At 45.0% G+C, this 8736-nt stretch overlaps 1 long non-coding RNA gene across 9 annotated transcripts; it reads left to right on the top strand.

Moving 5' to 3' along the window:
* The first annotated feature begins 1311 nt into the window (after positions 1-1311).
* Positions 1312-7250, top strand: LOC124661287. Of its 9 annotated transcripts, none has more exons than XR_006990135.1 (7): positions 1312-1773; positions 3075-4720; positions 4850-4925; positions 5019-5188; positions 5716-5827; positions 6560-6820; positions 6934-7250. It is a non-coding gene; the product is annotated as an uncharacterized LOC124661287 (long non-coding RNA). The 9 variants fall into 9 exon arrangements; XR_006990131.1 differs by having other exon boundaries at positions 2004-4720; XR_006990134.1 differs by having other exon boundaries at positions 1312-1791.
* Positions 7251-8736: the final 1486 nt, after the last annotated feature.

The following is an 8736-nucleotide window of genomic DNA, read 5'->3' as shown; positions in this document are numbered from 1 at the left end:
AAATTTCTAGCACATACCTCGTGTAACAATCTCCACCAGTCGAGCTGGACAATGGGGAAAAAGGGATAAACATGAATGCATACCAAGGTATGGATGGAGACCATCTCCAGGTTGGGATGCCGCCAGGGCCACGGCAACACACCTCCTGGTGACTCTGTGGAAACCAGAGGAGACCGCGGCGGCGTCCTTGTCGCCCACCGCCCATCGGGCACAGACCGAGGATGACCTCGGCAATACTCGAAGAACACCACCCATGCCCGGACCAGCGCGATGGCTTCCAAAGAAATACAACAGGGAAACTCGATTCCGGCCATGAAATAGGGTCCGCGTGCGTTTCATTGGGTAGGGGCGGTGGTGGTGTTGAGGATGGAGGGAGAGGCGAGGGAGATGGGGATGGGACGGAGGGGGAGGCGGGGATATGGGGATCGAGGGGTGGCGGCGGTCCAGACCTCGTGGGAGGGACTGGGATTCAGTAACATTACTACACCAGGGCACGGCGTGCCATGCCCCCTTCCATCGACCTTTCAAATTAAATCTAATGGCTCACACCAAGCGAAAGCAAAAGGAGAGGCACACACAGACTTCCCCTCCGTACTTGCCCAGTATTTGCCCAATCTTAGTCAAAATTGAAGTTATAAACTCTAACTTACATTATTTTCCCTGAGCATACTTGCCTATCGTAAGAGCAAAACACGCGCTAAATTAACCGCCGAAATAGAGGTTATTTCGGCGGTTAATTTAGCGCGTGTTTTGCTCTTACGATAGGCAAGTATGCTCAGGGAAAATAATGTAAGTTAGAGTTTATAACTTCAATTTTGACTAAGATTGGGTAAATACTGGGCAAGTACGGAGGGGAAGTCTGTGTGTGCTCTCCTTGCTTTCGCCAGTGTGAGCCATTAGATTTAATTTGAAAGGTGGATGGAAGGGGGCATGGCACGCCGTGCCCTGGTGTAGTAATGTTACTGAATCCCAGTCCCGTGGGAGTGGGCTGCGGGTTGATAAGCCTTAACAAAACGGAAAACACCCGATGTTGACGAAGCGGACGACGGACCGGTTGACGACGGAACGTTGTCGTCTTTTTTAAGTATATAAGTAGTACAGATACAGATACAGATTTTTTAAGTAGTACAGATAAGACGTTGGGGGAATCACAGTCACTTTTTTCCACGCTACGAAATTTCCTGAGTTTCCAATTTTGCCCCTCCGTCCACGCACCAGTCGAGTCCACCCGCTCCCTCTCCCTCACCGCGGCGGCGACAACGCCCTCCCTCTCCCTCACCGCGGCGCCCTCTTCCTCCCCCGCGACGAGGGCGCCCTCTCCCCCGCGCGCCCCACGACGGCGCCTTCTCCCTCGTGCGCGTCGAAAATCCCGAGCTCACCAGCAAATCGGCCACATGGAGGTTGCAGTAAAAATGGGATATTTTCATCCTCCGGCGGCCTTGGTACTCAATCTATTGAGCCAACATCAGGGACGAGCACCAACGACTGCCAATCATGGTTGTGGCCGGCGGGGACTACCAAGATGGCGCAACGGCGGGATCCGTGACAGCAAGACATGGAGGAGCGGCTGCTTCCTCCCGGGCTCCTCCCCGAGCTGCTGCTGCTGCCTCCCCGAGCGGGTGAGCACCGCCGCGGTGGCCTTCTCCTGCATGGCCCTCCTCACTGCCTCGTGCCTCCCTCCCATCGTCGGCCGCGGCGGAGCCATCTGGGGCAGCCATGGCAGTCAGAGGCGCCTCGGTGGCTACCGGGAGGAGCTGGAGCTCTGGCGGCCAGGTTGGTGAAGCCTTGAAGGTGTGCTTAGATGTACTGTCATTTGCATAGGAGTATGTTGCATTCTTGTGTTAATTTTGACAGGACCGGTGGGATCATGGATGGGTACCAGGCCAGTGGCTCTGTATCTTCATGATGCATCTCGTCTCTTGATTATTTCAGGCCAGGCCAGGCCCTTAGATGATATTCTCATTTTGTTGATCAATCTTGAATGAGTTCATCCGATTTTTCAGTGTCCTGCAGTAATTGTTTTTCGCACAGAGAGGTTGTGCAGGATCAACGAGAAGATGACGGTGTCAAACATCCTCTCTTCTCGGTACATCCTCTCTTCTCTCTCTGTAGCATAAACTGTTGGAGTACTTGAGCTTGTGTTCTGAATTTGTTTGTGCTGGACTAGATACTTGTGCTGGAGTGTTTGTGCTTCTGAATTTGTTAGTCTAGGCAGCTTAATTATACTCCATATAATTGACACTGCACCTAAGCGGTCATTCAATTGTTTGGTCTCAATCCTTTGATCAAACCAGCCACACTTCCCGGACTAGTTAAATGCATGACATTGCAGTTTGTTCCCCGCATATGGTCTCAATATTTTTTTAACTTAAAACAATCAACCTGAGGTACACATTGTACTGTTAGTCTGTTACACTATCCCCACCCCATTCTACTATCCCTGAGGATGTAAACTGAGTACAAATTTACTCCCTCATTGCACAGATCACATATTTTGGTATTTTGGTATTTCCTGCTACCTTCCATCTTGGTGTAGCCCCTCTTGACTTGCTGCGCCTATTATATGATTCATTATCTCTTCTTTGAATTACTCCAATTCAGAGAAACTATGAAAGTCTGAATTCTTCACTCAACATTTGCCACTCAAGTCTTTACTTTACATGTTTTTATCTGTCAATTGCAAGGTTGCTAGCAAGACAAAATGGGGCTTTTTATTTTTGTGATTCCATTAATTGAATATGAAACATAATACAAATCCATTTTCTTCTTCAATATATTCAGTTGTGCTCCTGCAGTTTTTATTGCAAATAATGCTGATTGGTATTTGGCAGGCGTTCTTATTGAGTGGTGTGCTTCTTCAATATGCCACTTGTTAGTTTCAGTAATCAGGTCTTGATAGTTTAATTACTGTATTACAGGAGCAAAACTAATCACAAGGATTATATGAACTGCTTAAATTTATACTGAATTTTTTGTTACTAAACATTACTCAAATTTGCTTCAGTAATTGTTTCTTGCACTCCAGTGGAGTGGTGCAGTACCTGGATGATTGACATCCTCTTCTTGTTCTTCAGGTGGATTAAAATTAAGATGTGGAAGCACCATTGTTCTTCAGGCTTGGGACGCGGCGATGAGCGAGGAAGTAGTGCTTGGCCTGCAACTGATGTCCTTCTGACCTCCTGGCCTTGGCGCCTCCTGGTGACCTCCTGGCCCTGGCGCCTCCAGACAAAGCCCCGGACGAGCTTCTGGCTAGGCGACGGCGGCCAGCTTCCGGAAACTGCAGCAGCCGGCGAGCTGGGTGACCCGGAGTGCAGCTGGGCGACATGCCCGATCGGGCGATCGAAGCTGAAGTGCTGCTGGGCGACGAGCCAGTGGATGGATCGCACCAGTGGATGGATGAAACCGACTTGAACCAATTTAGGGTAATCTCACCATTTGAATAAAAAAGGTCACCACACTTGCTCATCCACTCTTCATCCTTTCAACCAAACAGAAATTTGGTTACCACTAACCACCTCTCATCCTACACAACCAAACAGAAAAAAATGGCTACCTCTAACCGGGTGGTTGGGGATACCCTCATCCCTGAACCTATCCCCTGAACCAAACAGCCCCTAAGTATATCTGGGTGATCGACCTGGAGGTGAGGATTCCACCTGGAGTATTGCTGGGTGATCGACCTGGAGGTGAAGGAGCTCGGCGGATCGATCAGACCTGGAGTTGGCGACGCGCCGGTGGATCGATCGGAGCGATCGTAGCTGGACGCACACGTGTGGATCGGTTGGCGAGCTAGGCCACGCGCGCCTCCTGGATGGGGAGGATCGATTCTTCCTAGGGGAGGAGGAGCTGGCCGGGGAGGATCGATTCCAGTGGGGTTGAGTAGCTGGCTGGGGGAGAAGGAGATGGCCGTGGAGTATCGATTCCAGTGGGGTGCGATATTGAATCGAGATAGGGGTATCGATGTCTTTTCGTGGTCTTTTCACCTGGTCGGAACAGGTTCCCGACGTCAGGGAGTATTATATTCGAGTTCGTACGTCATCAAAAATGTTTGATGTCAAAGATTGTAGACATCTTAACCATTCAATCTTACTAAACATCCTCCCGCTTTATATCTGACCATCCGTACAATCCACCGTTCTAGCATCTCCTAAGCGCCGATCACCTTCCAAACTCAACATAAGGAGCATCAAAATTATGGTGTCAGATAAGGAAGCAAACAAATACTACCTCTGTCCATAAATATATGCCAAAAGTTTGTGTAAATTTGAATGTATCTAGACACGATTTAGTGTATAGATACATCCGCATTTAAATAAATCTTTGGCATCTATTTATAGACGGATAGTATTAATCGCAGGATCACCATAGTTAAGGGATTTCCTAGATGGAAAGCATACAGCCAGACACAAATCACCGGAATCATTAGTACATGGAAAGCAATCACGACGGTCCATGGCGGAGGAGGAGCGAGGTCTGGTCACACGAGGATATGAACACCAAGATCTGTCCGCCCACCGTCCATGGCAGAGGAGGACCAGGACGAGGTCTGGACACATGAGGATATGGGCACCATGAGGCTACTGTTGCTGACACTCATCGAACGCTGCTACCTAGAGGCCATCTCGCGGCTCCCTGCTCGCGACCTCCGGGCAGCCCTTGCATGAAGCGGGCGTTCGCTAATCTACTGTTGATTTTCATTGTCGTTGGAATGCTCTCACAGGTACAAACACCATTATATCTGAATTACAATTTCGTGGTTGCAGGGTTGCCTTGAATTTTATCCATGTATGTCTGCAAGAATACTTATTCATATTTATTTGTCTTACGATGCCTTCTTTGCAAATTGCAGCTAACATTATTTCAATTTTTCCTCCAATTTCTTGGAGATTCTACTTATAGCTGGGAGGTTAGGAGGATGCACTGATGTAACAACCATTAACTAAATCTTCTCTGTTATTTACTTGCTGACTATTGTAGCACACTGTGTTTTCAGATCCTGAATAATTGTCATATTGCAGGTTTTCCTGCATCGGGAGGTCATACTAGGTCATGTTTATGGCATTGGCGAAGGCAGAAGTGGACATGTGGTGGCAATCAGCAAGGAGGATGCCGGGCAGGGGTGCGCGGAACCAGACTGTCAGACCTGGCGGTATTGGCGTTGCTGCAGGTGCAGCAGCAATTGTTCCATGTCAGTTAAAGATTTCTCTTAAGTACTTTTTGACCTGCTATTGAGGAGATCCGTGGAGCTCATTGTCTTAGTTTCTATCTGTATGTACCACCATATATTAGGATTCTATATCATATAAGCATGAACGAATGCCTGTAATACAAATATTACAAGACAACTCTACATCTGATGCTGCATATTTATGTCATTTACCTCTCTCACCAGAATTCTTTCATCAATGAAATCATGTTCAGCAGGTTACCTCTGGTTCAATCTCACCTAATAATCAACAACGTAGATGTTTGTAAGAATTTATCTTTTTTCTATCCTACTCTTCTAGAGTGACACACACTGGCTTGCAAGAACTGGTGCTTCTGTTTATTTAGCTAATTAATCTTAATGGCTTACCCCTCCCTTTATAAAAGAATAGAAGCTATACTAAAACATTAGGAGATATCAATCTTAAACGCCAACCTATAGAGTATACACAACTTTCTTAACAAGGAAGGGATATGCATTCTTTGACATGATCAAGGGAATGGCATCAGGTACATCACGAAGGGCGAGATCGATGTGCATACTCCATTTGGGAACATGAAGCTGTCCACAAATAAAATGGGTGGATTCACTTGCCTCAAAAAGGATGATGGACACAACAAGGTATGCATACCATATGTGCTGCTTTGAGTTTATTATTGAAAACATTTACATCTTGTTTCTGTGATACATTTAGCAGACTGGTCCAGTCCTATTTTGACTGGATAAATGACAGTGGAAGAAGTAGCTTAGAACCGGTCAATGTATATGTAGTTTTTTCACATATTGATAATTTAACCATTTGTACCTTGAATGGAGGTTCGATGCAGTAAATAGTACACACAACCAAATAGCGCTAAAGCTCTAGCAATGTTAGTAAATTTGTTTATTATCCCGAAATATTGCTGAATCGATTCTATCCCTGTAAAGCTCTTGATCTGTCAAAGGAGAAATGCTTGAGTTTTTGGTCTGTCTTTGTTGTTGTGCCTATGATAACATATTCACCTAGGAACATATCAAGCTGCAACGGTCAAGCTACTGCTTGTTGTACCTTTAGTTCTGCATCTTTCAAATAAACATGTGAATTTATCTGGGGCCATTACATGATTTTGCCGCCTGTTCTTGTTGTTTTACAATCTCACTTCAGAATCGAATCTTGCATATTATTTATGTGAATTTATAAAATTATTTAGAACATTTATAATGTATCTCTACATGAATTCACCCTATTCAGTTCAAACATATACAAGACGAACCGCGTGCACCAAAATATATAGGAAGAGTTGGTAATTTCATATAATAGTATTAGCTTTTCCTTTGATTTGTTTTCTAAAGGTATATTGTGCTCCTCCACAGGGTATACTAAAATGATGTATCTGACACCTATATATTTGCATGCATTGTGCAACATGGAAGGAGAAACTTTTTCATCCACTTCGCCGATAAAGTTCAGGCTGGATTTATGTGAACTAGAAGCTACGGTTTAACGGCATGGTGTCATCGAGAAATTTTACAAGTGAATAGATATATTTTGAAAATTTCATCAGTTTTCAGAAATCTTGAGTTGGTGCATTTCATGTTCCAGTGAAGCGCAAAAAAAGTGAATGGGCGAAGCAGGTGAACCTTAAGTTTGCTGATATTCTTGTATGATCATATATCATTTCCCCTTACAGCCATAAATTTTGCTGCCAGGCTTTTAATGAACTTTGATATATTTTTAAATTTTGTAGTTCATGGATGCGAGGGAGCTTAATTTTATGAACGTTTTCAGAAATAACACACCAGCATTGGCAACGAGGAAATGTTGTTGGAAGTGACAAAAAGATCACCAAGTTTTACACAACATACTTTGAGGGAATATCAAAACTTGTTGAGAACTCACTGGGTTTTACACAACGAACAATTGTTACATTTGCACGGGAGTAGAGCTTATAGTTAATAAGAGATGAGTAGTTTGTCCATTATTTGTACTGGGAGAAAAGTGCAATGTCAATGTACTTAAAATGCTATGTTGATATCCTTTCTATACACTCGAATTTTCACATTATTTCTATGTGCAAAAGCCTGCGACACCGTAGCAACTCATGGGCATTCAACTAGTACCTAATAATAAAGGAGATAAGATTTCTGCCAAAATTTTAAGGTTTCTGCCAAAATTTTTGTCAACGCTTTTTTGGAACGGATTTACCCTCCCACCAAATCGCATATTATACACCAATACCACCGGGAAGTGAAAACGATTGAAAAGAAAGAACGTGCTGCGCACCCGTCCTTCTCATCACCTAACTGGGCCGTTCTCATCACCAAACTGGGCCCAAAAAGAAAGCCACGGATGGCCAGCCCGATCGTTTGCAGGCAACCAGCGATCCAATTCATAAAAAAAAAATCCTCGCTTCGATATTCTACCTTCTAGGTTAATTAGTCCCACATCGCTCCCTCACAATTATTTCCACCGGTCGTTTGAATTTGCCTGGAATATCAGCAAGGTGAATCAAAAGTAGCAACATTGATTGGTCTGAAATCCGCTGCCTAAAAGCTTGCACGGTGTTGTAATCCAAATTCAGAAGGGGAAGAATAGCCGCTGATTGAAAAATATCTGCCACCTGGACTGTCGAGAAAATTACCCGGCTACCGAGTAGAGGCGTGCCCCTGGCCATCCTGGAGTTCGAGAACTGGGAAATTTAAAACTGTGGACGAGAAGCAGCACGAGCGCCGCGGGATGAAGACGGCAGAGCGGCTCCGGGGCGGTCGACGATGGACCGAACAGGTACAGGTATGGCTACCTTTTTTTTCCCTAATTCCTTTTTCATGCATATATTTTCAGAAGGAGGCTTCTGGAACGACCGATTATGCATAAATTGTTACACGAACCTACGCCCATGCAGGCTAACATGATTTTTTTTTTGACATGTAGCTAACATGATTTTACTTTGTGCATCTTTGCGACACATATTTTCTCCACTTTCAACGCTCAAGTATTTTTTAGTCGAAATTACAACACTACCACTGTTTAAGTAAAAACGCTTCATTGTTGGTCGTCGATCTAACGAGAACGAAACACATCGCTTTGTTCGGCGCGAGGCACGCGGCGAGTGGTTGTCGTTGGTTGATGGGTCGTACATAAGAGGTGCAGTAGAACATGTGCCACATAAAATAGGTGACAACTGCGAAGCTAGGAAAATTTATCATTGGTGCCAGCCATCTATATTCACTGGGTGTCATTACACATAGTTAGGATTATTTTCCAATTTCTTAGGAGGATCAATAAAAATATCATTGGTGTTATTTGACACCATCGATTACATGCTAGCTTTACTCCTATTGGGCGAGATTCTAGGATGTGCCATGAGAGGCATTGCCAACGTGTTATTGGAGCGCGGACCGGCATAGCCCCAAACCTACCCTCCCCTCGAGCTCTAGGCTCTCTTGTGGCCGAGTCATGTCCCCGTGTGTAGTTCTCCTGTGCCTACATCAACCACCTTAAAGCAACTCTTTATATCTTTATTTTCATGCGTCCTCGCTAGAAGTGGCAG

Source organism: Lolium rigidum, chromosome 6 (assembly GCF_022539505.1).
Source record: "Lolium rigidum isolate FL_2022 chromosome 6, APGP_CSIRO_Lrig_0.1, whole genome shotgun sequence".
Taxonomy (NCBI): domain Eukaryota; kingdom Viridiplantae; phylum Streptophyta; class Magnoliopsida; order Poales; family Poaceae; genus Lolium; species Lolium rigidum.
Note: the sequence above shows the minus strand (reverse complement) of the source record. Positions and strands in the feature narration are given on the sequence as shown.